At 51.8% G+C, this 21,265-nt stretch overlaps 1 protein-coding gene across 12 annotated transcripts in view; it reads left to right on the top strand.

The window, feature by feature from the left end:
* Nucleotides 1-21,265, top strand: part of EPB41 (erythrocyte membrane protein band 4.1) — a 97,428-nt gene that overhangs the window by 3,457 nt on the left and 72,706 nt on the right. Inside the window, exon 1 of one of the 12 annotated variants that reach the window (XM_068917773.1) lies at nt 17,058-17,103. The exons of the other annotated variants lie outside the window; for them this stretch is intronic. The gene's annotated coding sequence lies outside the window, so the exon portion shown is untranslated. Of the gene's footprint in view, nt 1-17,057; nt 17,104-21,265 lie in introns of those variants that run through there. 12 annotated transcript variants of the gene reach the window in all.

Raw genomic sequence — 21,265 nt, 5'->3', positions numbered from 1 at the left:
AAAGATATTTTAATGAAGCTTTTTCTGAGCTTCAGGAAGCCGATAAGCCGTTCCCCAGGGAGGAGAGCGGACTGCAGATGTTCCTTACCCCAAAGGGCAGATATGCTCCTTTCCGTGTGATTTTAGCACAGCGGCGTGTTCCCACTTAACCACGGGAGGACGAGGCTCAAAGATGTGGTGGCTGGAAGTTTGGGGTTAAAACTGGCTCTTAGGCACATTGGATGCTGTGCGTTGGAGGCAGGGGAGCTCTCCGAAGCATGATTCAGCACGGGACTGGCTTCACCCACCATCAACCTGGGAATTTCTCTTTCAGTGAACTGCCCAGAAAGGATTTTGATGTGTCAAGAGTCCCTCTTGTGTGTTTTTCTTCATCTAGTGATTGCTCTGAGGCTCTGAGTCAGGCTTCACAGGGAGATGCTGCAGCCTGCTGTAGGTGCTCAGCCCAGGGCCAGCGCCGGGGGAGCTTGCTGGTCGTGGAGCCCTGGCTGGTGCCGCTTCCCCGGGTGGCACGCGGGGACGACCCCTCCGTGCAGACCCCATCCACGCGCCCGACGCGGAGCCGAGGCTGTGGCGGTTTGCTTTGCAAGGCAGGGAGCCCACGAGTGCTGGGGGTGTGCTGAGCGGAGTTGGGCCGTCCCCGGCTGGGCTGGCCAAGGGGAGGTCCGGGCACAGCGGGTCGGGGGGCTGCGGGTCGCGGGGCTCACGGGGGCTGTGCGGAGCGGTCGGCCCATCTGCGCGCTTTCCCCACTAGAGGCTGCTGATGAACAGAGCATTTTCTTTCCCTGGCTCTGATGGAGCGTCAAGGTCTTGAATTTGCAGCGCTGCCCGCGGCTGTGGCTGCGCGGAGCATCCAGGCCTGCGTTTTCCCCGCGAGCTCTTCCTGCTGAATCACCCTGGAGACGCCAGCGGGCTTCCCTGGCAGCAGGGAGGTTCAGGGACACATCTGCTCTCCTTTCAGGCCCACAATAGATCTCCCCACTTCATTAGGGCTCAATTAGGCAAATGCATGGGGACTCACAGTGTGCACGAAGCGATTGCCAGGGGACGCCGCTCTGCCGCAGGCGGGAGTGCGTGCAGTCGGTACCGAGGGTGCCAGCGCGGATCCCGCTTGGGTCAGGGGTGCTGCCGGGGTTTTTCCAGCTGGTCGTCTCAGAGTGCCACGTGGGGAGCGAGTTTATCCTCTCGTATTGTTTCCTGGAGGATTCGTGTGCCATGATAGCCGCTTCACCCCTCCAGCATATCCTAACTGGCAGAAAAGCCAAGGATTAGTGAAGTGATGGAAGGAATACTTGACCCCTAGGCATAGCTGTGACAACATGATAAAGCTGCCCTATAGACACAAAGGAGACTGTTCTCCCGGGGCCATTGGTTTAGTACCTAACATTTAGGCAGGATGGGAGCCTGGAGTCTTGGAAAACAAACCCAGACCCTGGGAAGATGATTAATCACATAACAGTGACGTGTGAAATGAAAGACAGTTGCTGCTGCGTGGTAATAATTGCAGCCGAAGGTGTCTGAGAAGGAATTCAAACAGCAGGCTGGGATGTTGCACAAGACCCCATTGCCCCTGTTACAGGCACTGAAGCAAGGGCAGCGCACGGTGCCAGCTGGCTTTGGCAGCCAAACAGGCAGCGTGGCTTCCCTTACAATGCAGCCCAGAGCTTTACATAATCTGGGACTTGCAAAACAAGCTTGAAGGCCTGGAAAATCCTCCTGCTATTGTTGCTGCTCAAAGTTTGCTAAACTTCCTGGTTTGATCTCCGGGTCTGAGTTTGGGACTGCAATGGGGGGAAAATGCGTTTGCACAGTGAAGAGAAAAGAGTGTTTATGGGGTTTAATCCATGCCTGCTCCTTAGATGAAACTGTTTTTGTGGTTCACAAGAGGTCTTGAGCAGCTGCTCCCAGCTTTATAGGGATGCAGAGGACTCTTCGTCTATCCAATTAGCATGGTTTGTCTCTAGTCCCCTCCTGATACCCCCGAGAAAATCCTGAAATACCAGACGTGCATGCACAGCACGCCGCGAGCAGGGCACGCACACATGCACCATCTGGGCTCCCCTCCCAAGTGTCTGCTCGGAGTCACAAAACGTCAGGTAGGAATGGCTTTGTGTTGTCTGAACCTCGCACGAGGCTTGGTTGGACCCTGCTGCCCTTGGAAAGGGAAGGCTTTAACACTGCCTTTTGCTTGCAATTTTCAAGGGAAGCAGAGATTGGAAGGCACCTTTGGTTGTCTTAGGGTGACGTGCCTCTTAGGCTGGAGTTGTCTCCTCTGCTTCTTCCTGCGCCTTGGTAATTTGAAGGCATCTGGGAAAATGCTCTTGGGAGGGTGCTGAGACCATTTAAAAACCAACCCAACCTAATGCCAGCCTGACGCGGGTGTCGCGTTGACTGGCCCCTCGGAAGTGTTTGAAGTCAGAGGGCCTGCCCTCGTGCTTCCGTTTGCTCATCCTAAATCCCTCTGCCAACACAAATAAAGCCACTGACATCCCGTGCACTATTCAATTAAATGAATGAATCCTATTAAAATGTTCTCTGCTCCTGCTTGTAAATAGGTGACTAAGAAACCTGCCTTTTCCTGCTCTTCCTGAGAAAGCCATGTTTGGTCGCAAGGAATGAGGTTACCTTCTTGCAGTCCGCTTAATGCATTTTGCAGTTTTGGCATTCCAGTCAGCCGCAAAACAGAACGAGGAACCTAGGCCTGATGGTACAAATACATCCTCTTATTAAAGGTGACTTCTAGCTCCTTTCATGGAGGTAATTACTTCTGGCCACAGTTGACCTGAGCTGGATTTGAGCAAGGGCTGCAAGGCTTGATGTGTGTCATGAATCCTCAAAGAGACCAAGCTCTGACCGTGGTGGCACTACAGCTGGCTTGTGGCTGTTGCAAACAGCCAGCGCATCGCAGCAATGAGATGGGAGACCTTGGGGAAGCTCTGAACTTACTCGTGGCCTGGTGAAGCTGGTCTCGGCGCTGACCTTCGCCTGCTCAGCGCGGGTGGGAGCCCCGGAGGACCGATGCCTCAAAGCATCGTTGTAGGCATTAGCTACACTGGTAACGCAGCTCATGCATGTATTTAAACGCTGCTGGCCACGTGGAGCAATTGGGTGAAGGAGACGGTTGCTGGTGAAGTGAGACTGGTCAGGCTGGTTGGGCAGTGCTGCTGCAGAGGTGCCCAGGTCTGGGCTGAGCTTGTGACATGACTGAGGTGAGCTGCTCCCTGCTTGGGTGCCATCCCCCGATTGCAGCGATGCTTTAGCTGCAGGTCAGCCAACACCAGTCTTTAAGGGCTTGTATTTCCATATCCTCTCTCCAAAAAATCCTTGGAGTCGTGGTAAGCTGTTTATTGGCGTTGCAGAACTTCTGGGGAGCTCCTTCCCTGCGCTAAGAGCTTGTCTTAAACAGGGCCAGCGTCTGTTCTGTGTTGCCTCTGTGCCCCTGCGCCAGCTCGAACACAGCGCACGAGAAGAATCGAGGGCAGATGCTGGCCCAGCCCCGAGCCACGTTGGGCTGTAACGTGACTTTCCCCGGCTGTGTTGATGTTGAGCTTGAGGCACGTGGGCCTGACGTGGAGGTAAACCGCTCCTGTATGGTACGGATTGGCCTCGTCCAATCTGCGGCTGCGAGCAGCCTCGCTGCGGGCTGGCAGATGGGGTCAGCGCTGCTTGGGGATTTCCTCAGATGCAGAATGGAGGCTTTTAATAGCAAACGCGGTCGTCTGTATCATCACATAACTTGAAACCTGTTCCTTACAAAAACCGACTGGCAGCTGGGAATTGGCTGAACAGGAGAATTCAGATTTGTTCCAGATTTTTTTTTTCTTTTTTCTGAGATGTCTTTAAAAAATAAAACGCAGTTCAGGCACGTCGCTGGTGATGCTCGTGAACGCAGGGTACGGTTCCTCCCCGAGCAGCTGCGTTCCCGGAAGGGCGCCTGGCATGAATTGTCCATCAGGACCTGCCTTTTTCAGGAAGGTCGCTCAGCTCCGTGTGATGGTCCAGTCTTCCTCGGGTGTGTCGTGCTGAGGGATCCTGTGCCCTCCGCTGGGTGCCAAGACTTCAGCTTTCTAGGAAAGGCAGCAGTGGCCAGGGTGGGTTTCCCTCGCTGCCCAGCTGCCAGCCCGTGTGCCCGCGGTGCTGCGTGTGCCCTGGGTAGGGGTTAGGGTGATGTTGAATCCATCCAAGCTGGCTTTCGGTGGGCAAACGCGAGGATATCTGAGTGAAGAATCGATCCACGCTGTTGGCCGGGGCTTTTCCGAGTTATTTTTCCTAACTGCTGTCGCGGGAGGCCAATGTGGTTACGGCAGCTGCCTCGCTCTGGCAGTTTGCATCTTGCCTCCCCATCCCTACAAACTGCCTTAAAACTCTGCCTTTCTGGCCCCTGGTTCTGCTCGATATGAGTCTGTTATCAGCACTTAGCAAGCCGTGATGATCATATCCTCGCGCCGTACCTCGAGCCACCTGGCAGCGCCGGGCTGGATGAAGAAGCTCATTTGCACGGGGTGGTTAATTCTCTGTATGTTTTAATCTCTGTGACCATCTGTGTTCTTGCTCGGGCTAGGGAGACCGGAGCTCTTGGGATTTGTTCCAGGAGGCGAGCATGGAGAGGACTGCTTATAGCGCGTCTGCCGAAAAGTGCCCCAGGTCAAAGCAGGACAGCCTCATTAGCTCTGGGAGCAGTTGTTCCCATCCCCTTCAGGCATGGAGTCCTCAAAGCATCAGCTCTGTCCTCGAGGCCCCTGCATCCCCAAGAGATGTAGGAACAGGGGAGGGGGAAGGGGCAAGCGGCCCATGCTGAAAATGGGGATGCCCTTGAACGCAAGGGGCTGTGGTAGCTTTGCTGGCACGTGAGTACAGCCGTGCCTTGTCCCTGGGCAGTGTGACACCTGCATCCCCTCCTGGAGAGGGCGAAACCGAGGCGCAGTGACTCAGCAGGGCCTGCCAAGGTGCTAGGAAATGCTACTGCCAGGAACCATGCATTTGCAGCTCCGGGAGCCTCTTGAAAGCATTTCTCCAGCTCTGTTGCTGAGCTTGTTCAGGATGAGTCCTCTGGCTGTGGTCTCTGCTGGGACGTGGTGAGATGAGCGGTTGGGCTGTGCTGGAGTGCTTTGTGGGGGCAATGCTTGAAGAGAGGAGCCTTGAACGGCGGTCTTGGAGGGAGGCAGAAACATTATGTAGGTTTGCTTGGCAATATTTTGGCACTTGAGTTTTTCCCGTGGCACCACCTAACTCGATTGAATTCAGAGCCATGTGTGGCCCTCCTTCAGGGCCCAGCTCTGCCAAGCACTGCCTGTCCCATGGGGTAGTGCAGCCTCCACCGAGGCGCCTGCTGACTCTGATGAACCCGGAGGGAACATTCTCTAGCCTGTAATTAAAATCTGTTCTGCTCCTGATTGCCATATTGCTGAGTAGTCTCTCAAATCTGCACCGTGCAGCCGTGATGGTCTGGAACCGGAGCTTGGAAATAGAGATGCTTTCCAAGAGAGGCTCCTGCAAAGGGACAACCCCAAATCTGTGTCCCTGTCTCGGGAGGAATCACGTTGGCTGGGAACCTTTAACTTTAAAGGCTTTTCTCTGGCTGTGCCTTACCTCCAGTGCTGGACTGTACCCTTGCATACTCTAAATTGGTCTGCCAGTGTGTACCCCACCTTTCCTAACCGAGGAAAATCCTTACTGCCGTTTATACGGGCAGAGTCTGGCTAGGTGGAGATGTTCTCCCCTGAAAAGAGAGCTGCTCTTCACTTGCTTGCCAGGCTCTTGACATGAGCAGATAGATGATAACCCTTAAAAACAACCAACACTCCAGCTAAATCCTCTCCTGTTTCAGATCTTTGGGGTTCAATCTCACTGGAGATCGCAGCACTGTAGAGACCCCTCAGAAAAATGCACTAGGCAGGATCTGGGTTTCTGGTGTCCCAAAGCCATGGGCTGCCTCCGAAGGCCCTGGAGCTGCCTTGACCTGCAGCCCCTGCATCCAGGGCTGGGAGCATCTGTTCCCGTCGAGAGAGTGCCTGGGGTGCAGGCAATGTTTGGGGGTTCGTCTCCCCTGAAATGGTGTCCATGAGTAGCCCCACATCTCCGAGAACGTGACTAGCCTCGACCATCACGGTGCTCCAGGCTTTGTGCCGAGTGAGGAGGTCCTGAGCTCGGTGCAGCGCCGTGCTGGACTTCCTGTGCGTGCCCCGAGCGCTTGTGTGGGGGGGGTCCTCGGACCCTGGGTTGGGCTGGGGCAGGGGCCAAGGATCTGGTTGCGTTTCGGCACCCTGTTGGGCTGGAACCCCCGGCGCGTGCCTGCCGGTGCGCGCCTGGCCACGCTGCGGCTTAGAGAGCCAGTGCTCTTGAATCTCTTCATTTAGTTAATGATCCTTTTGTTGGGAGGATTAGGGTTTAGAGGCCTCTGGCAAAGTGTTAATTAAATTAAGTCTATGGGTGTTTTGTTGAGTTTTCAAAGCCCACTAGAGGGCTCAGGAAGCCCTTTGGAGTTGGGGACGGAGACACGCTGGTATGTTGTGCCCCATCCCCTGCCAGCGCCTGATGAAGTTCAAAAGAAGAGTTATGTAAGGCAGGCTGAGCCGGACCGGGGCGGGGGAGAAGCGTGGCCAGAGCCAGACTGCAGCCTCCACTTGCAGCTCGCTCTTTCTCCTGCCCGGCTCTGCCCTCGGCTTGGTGGCGTCCAACCCGTTCTGTGCCTCCAAAGGCACCGTTCGGGTCTCTGGCGGTCGTGTTTGCTGCAGAGTGAGGGACGAAGGACTTTTGCATCGCCGCTCGCAGTATTACCAGCATTAAAAAACGGAGGGAGAATTTTTCCCTCCCCCCACTTCATCTTTATATTTATAAGAAATACCCCAATACGAACCTCCAGTTCTGCCATCTGTTCTGGGGAAACTTGGACTGACCATATTGCAGAGTTCCCATAAAACACAAGTGAGAGCACTTGGCTTTGTGGCTCAAGGGATTTTTGTGGCTGGTATGTGGGGGTTTTTGTGTTTAACTGTAACTCCTTATTAACCAATGTCTCTTCTTTTTCTCTTCTATACCTTGCCCCATGATGGATTTTGGTGCCTCGCCTATGTGGTTTTCTCGGCCGGTTCATCTCTGGGTAAGTACCTGCTTTCTTAGATCAGTAAGAGGGAATAACTGAAACGGATCGCTTAAATAATGGTTTGGCTGGCTTCTTCTGTCTTAAACTTCAGAGCACTGATTGTTATCCAACAGCAGGCTTTCTCGTGTGTGTGTGTGTGTGTCTTAAGATTTTGGATACTGAAAAGCACTTCATCTAGCAGTTTCCAGGCTAAGACTGTAATATGAAAAGGCCCCCAAGAGCAGTTGTTCTTGCCGGCCTGGACTGCTGAGTGCTGACCCTCAGACGAAAGGACACCTAGCACCAGCAAGTGAGCAAATGGAAGTGCAAATTTTCTTGGGCGTGAAAAGCAATGCCCCCTATTTGTGCCCAGATTCCTCCTGACAGCTGTGACGGTAAGTCAGGGCTGTGGTTATATAAGGCACTATCCGAAGGCCAGAGTATGGTGCTGGGCTGGCTTCGCCTTTGCAAACCTGCAGAGGGACGGGGCTTCACGGGGCACAGAGAAGAGCCTGAGGCCCTTCTGGCAGGAGAGGAGAGGAAATGCATGTCGAGCTTGAAGAAGTGCAGCAGGCACTGATGTTTCCAGCTGGTGCTCGCTGAGATCCTGTTCTGCGTGGGGGGAAATCGTCTCTGTGGGCTAGATTCTAATCTTTCTTCCTAGCAGAGCGGCACAAGGTTCAGTGTCTACCCCTGAACCTAGCCATGGGGTGCTGTTCAGGTATTAAAGCCTGTCATAATAAGGTGTGTGTGTTTGGGGTGGCGGAGAGGAAGGGGGTCTCTTTGCACTGAGATTATCTCTGGAAACTTCAGAATTTTTTTGTTAAGTGACTTTTTTTGTTTTAAATATAAAATATCCTGCTGTTAAGCTTTTCCCTTTCCTGTCCATCTCACCCCACTAGTAATGTCCTCTCCTCTCCCAGAAACTGTGATGACTAGATATCTAGATATCTAGAGCAGCTCTGCTCCATGCTCAAGTGCTCAAGGTACTGTCAGTCACTGAGGAAAGACTTGAAAGAAAAGCAGAGGAAGGTGCTGGGAACAGACTGCTTTATTCTTAAACTCGGTGTTATTATACAATGCCTTATTTGGGAGGGCAGAAGAGATGAATCAAATTGAAGCATAAATCTGTTGTTCTTGCGGAGAAATAAGTAAAGCACTATATATGGCAGCTGAGTGGCTGTCTCCTGTTCTGAATGAGCTGTTCCCTGTTCTTTGCTACCCAGTCTCTAAGAGAAGGATCAGGACCAGGCGACTGACAGGAGGCTCTTCCTTTGTCGTGCTTGAGCAGACCTTCAGGACACAGTTGCTCATCTGGTTATCGCTCTGTGACAACTTGCTGGTACCTTGCAGGGGTACTTATTCTTCAGGCCTGCCAGTTATCTGTTTGTGCTGTATCAGAGAAGTGTATGCAGCACTGTACATAAATCTTATCTAACCTTAGACAAGAGGCACAGCAGGTACCGTGCAGGACAACACTGCTAATGCTGATTAGCTTGAGGAGACATAACTTTGAAAAGCGCAATGTCCTTGATGCGATCTTGTTCTGGCGTAGACCTATACATGTGAACAGTGAGAAGGGCTTGTCTGTGGTCAAGGGCAAGTTTCTTCCTTGGGGGAAATCAAGATCCTGAACAAGCCCCAGGTCTGCTCTCCCCCAGTGTAGTCTCACTATGACTTCCCCTGTGCTTGGAGGGTCTGTTGTCTGTCACATACTGCACAATGGGTAGAGGCTTGCATTTCAGTGTTCCTGTTTATCTTAGCCTTTTCAGGTTTGACCCTGGTACTAGATGAAGTTTGCTGCTTGCTGAATCCTTGGTCTTAATCTTGGTTGGCAAACAAGAAGGCTAAATGGTACCTTGTTGGCGATGGCAAAGATAAAGCTTGTGCGGTACAGTTTCACTGGATCAGGGATGGCCCTGACCTTCACCCAGCAGAGAAATCAGCTGGCTCAGGTTGCCTTTCCATCTTTAAGCCTGGCTTATCTATCTCCGAGGTAAACGTAAAACGTATTGGAGCTGCAGTAAGTGAATCTCACCTCCAGGCCTGATAAGTGTTGGGCATCAGCCCTAAAAGTAACGCACTAGCAGCTTGCATGAAAGGGAGGTGCTGTGAGAAGCTGGAGGGCAGAAGCCAGAGGAAGCAGAATGCTGAAGATGTGTGTGCAGCAAGAGGTGCTTGTGACATCTGAGGTTGTGCTCTTGACCTTCATGTTAAGATCCACATATGTTGTGATTATTTGAAGCCTGTCAATAAATCTTAAGTGAGGAGTGGGGAGATGCATGCTGGCTGAAAAAATGTTCAAAGCTGTGTCTGTAGCAAAGGAGATGGTAACCACAGTGTGTCCATAAGCTGGCCGCTGCTGCTAGTGGCTCTGTTTTTCCATATGTTGCCATTGGTGATGTTAGGAGGTACATATTGTGTCTCAAAGTTTATCTGTATGTGAAATTGTTTCTCTCTTCCTGAATGCATGGGTACCCTTCTCCTAGAGAAGGGCATTGTTTCCTGGAGCTGTTGAACAGCTGTTGTGGTGCCAACTCAGGCCTTCCTGTAATTCTCATTTGAAGTACAGCTCACAGAGGAAGAATAGATAAGCTTTCCTGCTTTTCCACCTTTTAGTCAGATTTTCTACTTGGAACCTCTCCTGGAAACGTGCTAAGAGGGTATCTCTTTCACTTGTTCCACTCCTTCAGAAGAGGCAATCAAAATCTGATGCAGTGTCAGGTTCTAGGGCTGGCTTAGCTCAGTGGTTTCGCTTTAATGCTCTGTAAGGCAGTGAAATAGTTGTCATTGTGGTGTTTAAAACAGCAGTGCTGCCTTCTGAATTACAGTCTAATTAAACGAAAGTAAACTCAAAGCAATAGAAGTTTCTGCATCTCTTCTTGCTTAAGAAGAGCTGTTTTAGTTGACCTAAAAATCAACATTGAAAACCAGCCTAAACAGAGCTCCTTTCCTCCTAGCTCTGTGGGTAGTTTTTAGCGGTTGCTACTGTTCTTGGAGAGCCATTCATACAGTGGCAGCTGCAAGCCCTCTCCTCAAAACAGTTACTCCTTTGAGACTTTCTTCCCTTGTACTTGATGGTTGCAGGAACCCTGCTGTGGAGACAAATAATTAGAAATAAAAGATGGCAGCTTAATGATTATTAGCGCTTTCTGAAGCAGTCTGCAGTGAAAGCAGAACGCAGGGATGAGATCGGGCTTGTGTGCATCTCAGGGTTGCCCCCGCATCTCTTTCTATAGCTTAAAAGATTTACTGTGAACACCGTGCTACCGTGCAGCTCCATGCATGCCTCCGTGGACCTGTGTCCAGAACACGCTGGATTCATGGAGTTATGTTATGCATTTCAGTAAGAAACCTCTTCCACAGAGCACAACTCTTAGTGATTAACTGTCCAAATGAAGCATGCTTACTCCCCCTTCCTCTCCATCCATGCTCACAGCTTTCCTCAACAACTTCTGATTCCCTCACCCAGCTCCCAGCACTTGGATTCTGCCTATAAATCTGAACAACTTTGGGTTTTCTTTATAAAATGCGAGCGGAAAGATATGACCTTAAATAAAGTCTCAAAATGCCTTTTTCGTAAAGCTACAGGAAAACAGGCAGAAATGTGAAGCTACCCTCTGGGATTTTGTCCTATTGATGTTAATCTTTTTGAAGCTAGTCTCCATGACTGCCAGTTTCAAAGGTTAATATACTGCGTTTCAACCAAGCTATAAGAACTCTTTTCCATTTGTGATATGGAAATGTGCACCAATTAATCACTGTGCACCTGCAGAAATGCCTCTCTCAGCAAACTTTGGCTGTGCCTGTATTAGGTTGCAGGATCATCTGTAGGAAGGACTCGGAGTAACAAGTCTGATCCAGTTAGTAGCTTAAGATGAAACCTGCAAGGTCCAAGGAGATAGTGGGGTGGGGGGGGAATGGCACTGGACAAGGTGGTGCGGTGCTTCAGCTCCCTTTCGTGAGAGAAGCAGAGTAGCCTGCACTCTGTTTAGAAGCTGTATTTGCTCTCTGTGGTAAAGATCTTAAATAAATATGCTGGATCTTGCCAGATAACTCCTGCTGATGTGCAGACATAGCCACCTTGGATGAGGGAGCCTGGTTGCTAATAATGAACTGCTGTCAGTTACCCAGTGCCAGCTTGGATGAATTTGCAAGGTCTTCGGATTAAAAGCGATGCGTGGAGGGCTGAGTGCCTAGCACCTCTCTCTAACTTACTGCTAAGAGTAGACATCTATCTTAAATAAACCTTGGTCTTGAAACTTTGCATCTCTGTATCTGCCAAACCAAAGAGTTGTGCGTATTTTGAAGCCAAGGGACACTCTTCACTGAGACCACAGGTTGTGCTTGGGCAAGTAACGGTACAGGCTTAAATCTGGGCTTGAGCAGTCTCTTGTTAAAGCTTCACTTAACCTGGTGTCTTTCTGGGGAGACTCTCGAGCTTAAACGACATCTAACCTGGTGTAATTTAAATAGCCCAGGCATCTCCTCGCTGCAGTTTGACTTCTCATCCATGCAAGGCATAAATCAGCCCCTGACATCCTTTGTTTGTGGTGTGGCTCTTCTGTCTCCTTGCCTTAAGTACTGGTCCCTAGGTGGCACTAACTGTTATTATTTTGGGGTTTATTTCAACAAAGGCTACATGGCCGAGCATGGCCGAGCCCTGCTGAAGTGACATCTGATTCTCTAGCCAAGCTGGCTGTTCAGCGTTTGGTTTAGGATTCTGGCGCGGAGGGCTCGAACTTCCTCTTGCTGCCCAAACATCGAGGTTTCCAGCAGCGTCTCCTGTATTACGAGGGACAAGGAATGGCACACTCTGTACGACTGTGATCCCCCATTTTTTTTAATTGTGCCTTCTTCTCACTAAAGACACTAGGGAATGAAAAATTGGTAAATGCTTGAAATGAGGGAGAGCTCACAGCCTGATGGGGGGTGGCGTGCCGTTGTGCTGGCTCTCTCTCTTGGGCTGGTTTGTTCCATGATACGGTTTCTGGAGTTCAGGCTCATGTCATGCTGATACTGCCTCTTCTTGAGCCTGTACTAGCTGTATTCACAGCACTGCGTATAATCTATTCTTCAGGGGGTTTAAGCACTTCCTAGGAACTTTAAGTGCAGCCACTTAAGATTTAATACTTCCTACTCATACTTAAGGGGAAGTGTTTCTTGCTTCTGAGTGTAGAAACATTCGCCAGATGAAAACTTGATCCTGCAATCTAAAGCTGACCTCTTCTAATCTCTAAATGGTGTGTCTTGGCAGAAATGTGTTTTACACGCTGTCTCTAAACCTGGAACAAAGCTGCCTTTCCAGGGAGCTGGTCTTGCCTATACTGGCTTGCAGCCTGGAGAGCGCTGATGTTCCTCTTCATCTGTTTTATTCCTCTTTCTTCTTGGAGTTCGTCTGCTGTGTTGCACGACACTGATTCACGAGGACATAAACTTTGTGCAATCCGATGCAACCCATAATGGGAGCTTTTTGCATAAATTAACCACATTCTGGCTGGGATGTGAATTCCTCGGTGGGCAGGCTTAGTTCCCCAGAAATCCCCTCTACCCTCCCTATCTCCTGAAAAGGCAACTGGGTAAGCCAACCCTGTACCAAAAAGATGCAGTGGCTCAGAAAGTGCATTCTTTCACCTTCCAGAAGAAAGAACATGTGGTTCTAGTTTTGCAACAATGGCCTTTAAATGGCACCATTCCTGCAGTTTAAAAGCCAGCAAAGAAAAATGCTCCAGTAAATGACCATGCAGAAAAGCAATAGCTTGGTTTTGGCAGAACTTGAGACTAACTGCCATAAGGCCAAATGAGATTACAATAGCAGTCACTTAGTCCCTTTAACTGTGGAGGTTGCTGTTTTTTGTCCTTAAATAACTTGCTCAACAACAAATTGATTGTTGATTTCGGGGAGGGAGAGTGCTATGATGGGCTGAACTGATTTAATCTTCGCTGGTTAATACTTGATAGAGAGCCAGGTGAATGTAGATGTTTCAGGTTGCCTTTACTGTGCGCGCACATGTTTTAGCCTTTTCTATTTCCTCTTAAGAATTTCTTGAGTTTGCAGAGCTGAATTGCACCTGTCAGAGTGAACTGCTGCAGACTTTGCTGGCAGTGAGCTCTGCTGAGCACTTTGCATGCTAAATTGAGGGGTGAGCACTGGAGAAACTCAGCATTGACTGAAGCCCCCCTTCCTTCTAGGTAAAACATTTACCTGAAATCTCTCTGCTGTAGATCATGTTTCACAGTAAAACCGAGTTAAAGCGAGATTTCCTTTACACCTCATCCTGGCCTTCTGCTATCAGCCGAATCAGCGCTGCTGATGGCAACAGTAAATCTCAGATGAGGAGCCAAGGGCAGAGGGCCAGGAGCTGGCAAAACGAAGCCACCTGCTCTCCTCCCACCTTGTTTGCTTATGTGAAATGGCTGCTGCTGCTCTTGAGACTGTCGCTCGCTAGCAAAGCGTGCGAGCGAGGCATGTAAACTGAATATGCCTATTGTGTGCGTGCATACAGCTGTATGATACACGGCCAGCTTACGGAGAGCAGTGGTGGATAAATCACTCCGTTCATCCTCTTCATTTCTTTGTCTTCATAGAACTGGGATTAATCTGGAGTATTTCTCTCTGCCTTAAATTGTGTTTGCTTTGGGGGAGGGAACACCAATGTGTGTGATGCACAATTCCTTTGTTTAGATTGGGAATTCCTCCTTTAGAGAAACTCCTCAGGGCGAGGGAAGCTTTGTGCAGTTTATTAAAGTGTCTGTAACACTCTATGCACAGTGTTCATAGGCACGGGGGTAAATTAGGGACCCTGAACTATAACTGGGCATTAATCCTACCAGGAGTGCATCCTGCGGGGGCCCACGAGAGTATCAGGTCACCTTACAAAGGATTTTTTATGTGAAGAATTTTCCTGAGCAGCAGTTAATCTAGTCTCTAGATGCTCTTAAGATGCTAGGGTGCAGACTTCTAAACCCCTAGGGCTAGCTGCACACGTTAAACAGAGGCAGAGGGTGAATATTTATCCTGTTAATAAGCCTCATCTCCTGTATCATTCTCCGTTGTGACTCAGTTGACTTGCACTGACCAAGGCAAGGTCTGATGATCTGAGCGCTTGCGAAATGGCCTTTCAGCTTTCAAGAAAAGGCTCCTGACTGCAGTCCACAAATGCATGCTTAAAATGAATATAATTCCTGTCCTTGTTCCTATATCCAGCAGCCAAATACCAAGAAATCCTGACTTATTGAAATAATTCCGAGTCTCTGACTGCTATAAAGTGACTTAAACTAGCTGTAGCTGGGAGAGCTCTTTAAATATTTGCAATCCTGGCTTGGCACAGGTCAAACTGTTCTTATAGTTAAGAATTTAAGAGATTTCCATTACTTCGTATGGGATTTTGGAGGTTAGTTTGGGGCTGTGTAAGTTTGGGATCCAAACAGGTAACAGGGTCCTGTGTCCTTGTGTGCACCATATACAGTGGGCCTGCACTAGTGCTCCCTGTGCGTAGGGTAAATGCTTCATCTGGGAAATAAGGGCTCAAAATATGAGGGCTGCTGCTCTCTGGATTCAGGTGCTGGCAGATGGAGTTGGGACCTTCTGGCGATCTGAGCATGGTGGATGACGTTTGGCCTGATGCTGCTGTTAGGAAACACCCAGTTTAAGTGGGGCCTTGATCCCAGCTATATCCTCCTGTGAGTTAGTGGTCAAATTGGCACGTGTTGCTTAGGAGACTGGGCTGGTAGAAATCGGAGGCCCCAGAAGTGCTGTACGGTGCTAAATCGCTGTTTCCATGGAAGTTTTGGTTGCCCTGGTCTTTTCTCATGTAACATGCAATCTGCTGTAGGTCAGTGTGCGTGTTGCAATGAAGCAGTGCGGTTTCATTTGCTTTTTTTTCTTAATCGCAAGAAGCTGTTGCCGACCCCTAGCATCCAAAAATCGTGGCTTGTTTGCTCTGTGGTTTTGTTAAAGCCCTTTGGGCTCACGTTTCTCTTCTAACACAGTCCGTTTCCAGCCTTCACACACCAACCCATCCCTGGCTGAACGCTAGCAAAGGCAGAAGTTATGGTAGTGGATCAGCATGCAACAGCTTCTGCTGAGACCTCCCTGTTGACAGCCTAGACTATTCAAGCAAACTCTCAATGTGTTAATTTAAGGCTGTGGGGAGTAAAGAGAGAGCTTCGGGGTGTGTTTCAGGTGAACTGAGGGTCTCCAGGGTGGGAGCAAAGACTTCCAGCCGCTAGACATTACCCAACCTGTGTCTGAATAAGAAGTGCTCATCTGAGCCCAGGAACTGAGGCTGAGGAAACCACTAGATACTCCAGATTTAAAACAAAAACATCCCTCCACCCTCCCAATAAGGAGCTTTTCACAAGCTATCTCTACCTGGAGACAGGAGGAGAGCCACTCTGCAGAGCACCCTGTGCTCTCGGTATTTCAGCATAGCCGAGAGTCTAAAGCTTATGCAGAAGGGCCCCTGCAGTCTTGGGATAAATAGCACAAAGCGTGTTATTTTCCTAGACCGGTTAGTTTATTGGGCTCCTATCTAGCTCCAGTGTCCTTGGCGCATGAGCGGTTCTTGCTAGCCTCCTACTTCGGCCTCCGGCCTCAGCAGCCCTAACCAGGGCGTGCTTCAGCCCCGGGTATTAATATCTGCTGATAAAGGAGCAGGACAGTTGCAACAGAAAGTGTGCCTGACCGCTTAATTCTCTTCTGGAGGCGATTGGAAAAGCCTTGGTGCCGTGGATCTTCCGTGGGGGGGGATGTAGATATTTGAAAGGGATTTGAGCTGGTTGGGCTTCCACGCCGGCAAGCGGTACCGCTGCAGCGACCCAGCAACACCCGGCCGGCGGGTGTATCGCTCCCCATGTACGGGAGAGAGGACCGGGCACCCCTAGCGTGACAAAAATAACTCTTTATAATTCTGTTGTAGATGAGAGAAAGCCTGTCCATGCTGCTATGTGCTTTCTTTCAAAGAGAGATGGGCGTGCTAGGCTCCTTTCCAGGGTTGTGTTGGCGCTCCCGTTTTTGCACGTCTCCCCGCTTTTGCACGTTTCCCAGTTTTCCATGTTCGGTGTGGTCGTGGGGTTTCTTGTTTGTTTATCAAGCGTTTACTGTCTCTTATATCTAGCGTGGCTTTATCAGCTTGGAGCCTCATCTATAGAGGCAGTTAACTATCTGGTTCTCAATGGCCTTACGTTGAAGAATGAAAAGGAAAAAAAAAAAAAAAGAACTCCAAAAAACCAAAACCACCCCAAACCTTGTGGACGCAGCGACAGACAACAACTGCCTTCTGAGCTGTTGTGCCACAACTTTCCCGGTAAGACAGCAAGATGTATTTAAAATCTAGGTCACTGAAGAGAAAGCCGCCTGTTCCCATTCAGGAGCTACGCGGAGATAAAGCCGTGTTTTGTCCCTCTTGTATCGCTTCGCGTCTCCCAGAAGGAGAATACCGACCCCCCCCCCCCGTCTCTATCCGCTTAGCGCCGGGGGAGGCCGGCAGGGAGGGCCGGCGGTAATCCTGTCATTTCAGCCTCCCCCACAGGCGGGGGGGGGGGGAGGCGGGTGGTTTTTTCGGTCGGGTCGAGAGAAGCGGGGGCCGGCGGCGGCGCCGCGCCCGGTTCCCCTCACGGCCCCGCGGCTCGGCGGACGCGGCGCCCCGGCCCTGAGGGAGCGGGAGGGGGAGGGGGGCACGCGCGCGCTCCCGCTCCTCCTCTCTCTCCCTTCCCCCCCCCCACCAACCTCCTCCGCGAGCCGCGCTTCCCCTCCGCCAATGGCGGGGCGGCCGGTGCGCCCCGCCCCCCGCGCTCGGCCAATGGGAACTTACTACAGTGTTGTGGGTGGGGGCGGGGCCGGCGGGGGTGCGCGGCCGCCGCGCGGCGCGGGGGGCAGAGCGCCAGGGCCGGCGAGCGGCGGCGCCCGGCGCGGTGCGACCCGGCGCGGAGGGACCGGCCCGGACCGGCCCGACGCGGCGGCACCCGCGCCCGCAGCGGCGGCTGCGCGGCCCGGCCCGCTGCGCGGAGGCGGCGGCGCGCGGGTAAGTGCGCGCGGGAGCGCGGCTGTGCGCGCAGGTGCGTGTGTGTATGTGTGTGTGCCCGCGCCCGGTGCGTGCGTGGTGCGTGTGTGTGCGCGCGCGCGTGCGTTTGTGCGTGCACGCTGTGCGTGTGCATGGATGTTGTGCGTGCGCCGTGGGTGTGCGTGCATGCATGCCTGCTGTGCGCGCGCGCGCGCGGTGTATCCGTGCATGCACGGTGCGCGGGTGCATGCATGCTGTGCATGCACGCACGGTGTGTGGATGTGTGCCTGCTGTGCGTGCGCGTGGGTGTGCGTGCATGCACGGTGTGTGGATGCGTGCCTGCTGTGCGTGCGCTGTGGGTGTGCGTGCATGCACGGTGTGCGGGTGCATGCATGCTGTGCGTGCGCGGTGGGTGTGCGCCTTGTAGCTGCGTGTGCTTACCGTCTCGGTGCAACGTGCATCTGTGCGCGCACGGTCTGCGTGTGCCGGGCGGCGCAGGCGTGGGGTTGGAGTGTGCATGCGTGCGTGGTTTGGGCGTGCACAGTGCATGTGCAGGCACCCTGTGCGTGCTTGGTGCATCTGAGGGACATGGGGTGCGTGTGCGCGTGGCCTCTGTGCGTGTGCACGGGGTGTAAGCACGATGCACCCGTGCATGCTCGGCGCGTGTGAGCTCTCCACGGCGATGCATGTGTCACAGAGAGTCGCGAGCCCAAAGGCGCCAGCTCCGCCAGAGCCGGGTTCTGTGTGGGGCAAGAAACGGTGGGAGAAGAAGGGGGCGGGGTGGGGGGGACGCCATGGGCGAGCTGGTGCTCAGCACCCCTGTGCTGCTGGCGCAGTGGGCGCCCAGGTCTGTTGTGTCGGAGGAGGAGGAAGGTGACCTGGCAGGGCCGTGCTGGCAGCAAAGAGCTTCGGCTGCAGCTCCGGGTGCGCAGAGCTGCTCCGCAAAGCAGCGGGGTGCTGGGGCAGGTGTCGGGGCGCCCTGGGTCCCCCGGGGCCCTGCTCGCCCGTGGGGTGAGCGTGGGGCTCCCTGGTCTGGCACCAGCGGCGTTAAGGCCCTTTCCCTGCTGTACATCCCACTTCGCTCCCAGTTTTAGATGGAGAGATGCTCCGGTTCACTGGAAAGCAACACTTAAAAGCATGTTCCCCCAAAGTCTATTTTTCTCCTCCGGCGATGCTTCTGACGGACTTCAGAGCGCCAGGAATGAGTTACGATATCGAGCCCTTCTGCAAGTGCTGCATCTGTAAGGTCCCGATTGCTGCTGCAATTCAGTGTTTCCCTCTTGTGCCCCCAGGGCTCTTTGCGCAGTTTGGGGGATTATCGCCGGCGAGGGGTCGGCAGCCCGCCCGCCTCGGGGTGGATCAATGTTTATTCAGCCACCTTCTTCTTCTTTCTGTTTGCTGCAAACAGAAAACGTCTCAGAGGCCGTCCGAATCCTGGGGCAGGTGTCATGCTAGAAATCATAATTAAGTTATAATTTAATTCACTTACAATATCAGTGGAAGCACAGAGCGCGGCAAAGAGAGGCCAAGTCGTCTCGCTGAATAACAGCGCAAACCCAGTTTTGTGTCATGCTTTATTTTTAGCATTCGAAGGCTTTGCACACGTGCCAGGTTTTGGATCGGGCAGGTTACTTAGCTCTGGAGCGGTGGGTCTCCTGCCTGATGACTCCTCTTCCGCAGCTGACTCGCCGAACGTGCAAAACAATCCTTGTAAGATCCCCGGGGAGGAGGGCAGGTCCGTACGTTGATGGGATCGGCGGGTAGCGTTCCTGGGAACGTTTTGGAGATGCCGCGGGAGCGTAGTTCCTCTCGGCGCTAGCTGCCTTGCGGGGGAGCTGGCTGGGGAGCTGCTCTTTTCTGCGCGACATCCTCGGAAACGGTGTTTTAGGGAGGCGCAGCAATAGTGGGTTCCCCCCCCCCAACATCTGGCACAGCTGTATTGTGAATTCGCCCGAGGGTTTCTCTGCAACGTTGTGGTTGCAGCTGAGGGCTGTTCGCGCTGCGTGCCGGGCAGAGGTGCTGCTCGTGCGCTTGGGGTGTATTTTTAGACATCGCACACAGGTTGCGCCAACCTCCGACATCTTCAGTTACGTTTCCGCGATAATTTGGAGCGTTTTGCGTGCTTTAAAAGGCGGCGGTGCCCTTGCGTGTCTCTGCTGACATGGCAAACCTTCCTTAGTAGACAAGGCTGGGATTTTCTAGGATTCTCATGGCCAAAGATAATCTGCTACAGAAGGTAAATATCAGGATAAACACAGCGCTCTGTAGCTTTAAAACTAAATTTGAGAGTCTTAGGAAGCAGAGAGAAGTAGGATTTTTTCCCCCCCCGAGGTAAATACATTAATTTTAATTGTTTCCTGCATCATTCTAGATTAGAAAAACAGGAATAACCAGTGTTTTAATCTGATCTTGCTATTGCAATTAAAAAAAGAAAAAACCTTATCAGGAGCAGAGCATGAGATTTGGTAGCAGCAGTCTCTCTCCTGAGCCCTTTTGACTTTGAGTGAGGGGAGGCAGAAGTCTTCTCACCTGCTTCAAAACGTTATACGTTCCTGAAGTGTAAAAACGCTTTGGACAATTATACTGCAAATCCATAGCTCCGGTCTACAGCGCAGCGCTTGCCAGCGCGCCGTGCGCTTTGCACGAGCGGCTGCGATGCTTGCAGCCGACGGCATCTGATTTTTTTTGCAAAGCAGTCAAACATCTATTCTGAGGCTCTTTTTACCGCTCGGTGAGCAAACATTGAAATGTATGGGCAGTAGCCTTGTAGATGCGTTGCTTTTCTAGTAGGCAGCCACGTTAACAAATTCATTCATTAGCGATCAAAGGATCGCTGTGCCGTAGTAGCTTAAAGGCTTCATGCTGCAGGACGTCTGCGCGCTCTCCGGGCTTGGATATGCTGACAGGCACGTTCGGATGCCAGGAACGTGGCACCTGACGGGTTGCAATAAAACTTTGCGTACGGAGTTGTCACTGGTGGAGGGTAGTGGTTCTGCACGGAGGTTTTTGCAAAATTGTGGATTTTCAGTGTTGCGGTGAATCCGGTACCAGATGCTCCGACTCTTCGTCCTCTCTGGTGGTTGGACGGAGGTGTTGGCGGCAGGTCCCACAGCAGCTCTTCGGGGGTTTCTCGTCAAACACCTTTCCTGGATGCGCTCGCCGATGTGAGGTGTTGGATGAGAGCCTCTTCCTCGCGGGGGCTGCGAGCGCAGATACCTGGTATCTGTTTTGCTGCAAAGCAGGTTGCTCTTCAGCCTCTTATTGCTCTGTTACATCCATTTCTTGGAAAAGGCTCAAAAGTTGGTGCTGCTGGAGCTGGTGTGTCAGTGGTGGATGGGTAGAGGAGCTCCGGGCCCTTTTCAGGTGCTCACACTGGGGGATCTCCTGGGGTAGCCAAACCCAGCCAAAGCTGGGAGGCAAGAAAACGCCTTCCCCGCCCATCTATGTGCCCATGAAACGTCTTGCCCAGGTCTCCCGATCGGGCGGTGATATATTTGTGCACTCTGCTAGGTTTGGACTTGCTCTGCTTGCTGAAATTGCTGGTAAATTCGGTAATGAGCAGTGATTAATCAGAGGTAATTAGGGGGAGTAGTTTCAATAAGATAACATGTGAGGGGCCTGCAGCAGCTCTAAAGATGGAGACAGTTTCCTGTTAGAGATGTTGTTTCATGCTTTTCAACTTTGCTGCCGGTTCACTGGCTTCTTACAAACCTCCGATCATGCCGGTGCAGCTTAGCTTTTCTGGGGTATTAAGAAATGCCAGATAGTGAGATTGTTCAAATTCGGCTCTTGGTGCTGCTGCTGTTACCCCTCTCTCCGGGGAGGCTTTATGTGAAGCTCTTACGTCGCACGTGGAAACGCACCCTGGGCTTTGGGGTCTTTTGCAATGCTTGTTCTGCTTTCCGGGTACTTGGCTTTTGCTTTAATCTCGCGTAGATTAAGCGGGCAGCTATACGTAAAGATTTCACCGTATACTTCTCATCTGTTAGCCGTTTTGAGCAGTAGCGTGGTTCCTTACGTTGCAAAGAGCTGTAGGATGCGGCATAGCCGGGATTTATCTTTGCCCATCAGATGGATTAGGTAGGAATGTGCATGGCTTGTGGTTAATCCAGATTAATATTATTAGTTTCTTTACGTTCAGGCAGTTGTTTACGCTTGTTTTCTGTTTATGTGAATTTTTGCT

This window comes from Struthio camelus, chromosome 23 (genome assembly GCF_040807025.1).
Source record: "Struthio camelus isolate bStrCam1 chromosome 23, bStrCam1.hap1, whole genome shotgun sequence".
NCBI classification, from domain to species: Eukaryota; Metazoa; Chordata; class Aves; order Struthioniformes; family Struthionidae; genus Struthio; species Struthio camelus.
The sequence above is the reverse complement of the archived record's forward strand: the minus strand, read 5'-3'. Positions and strand labels throughout refer to the sequence as shown.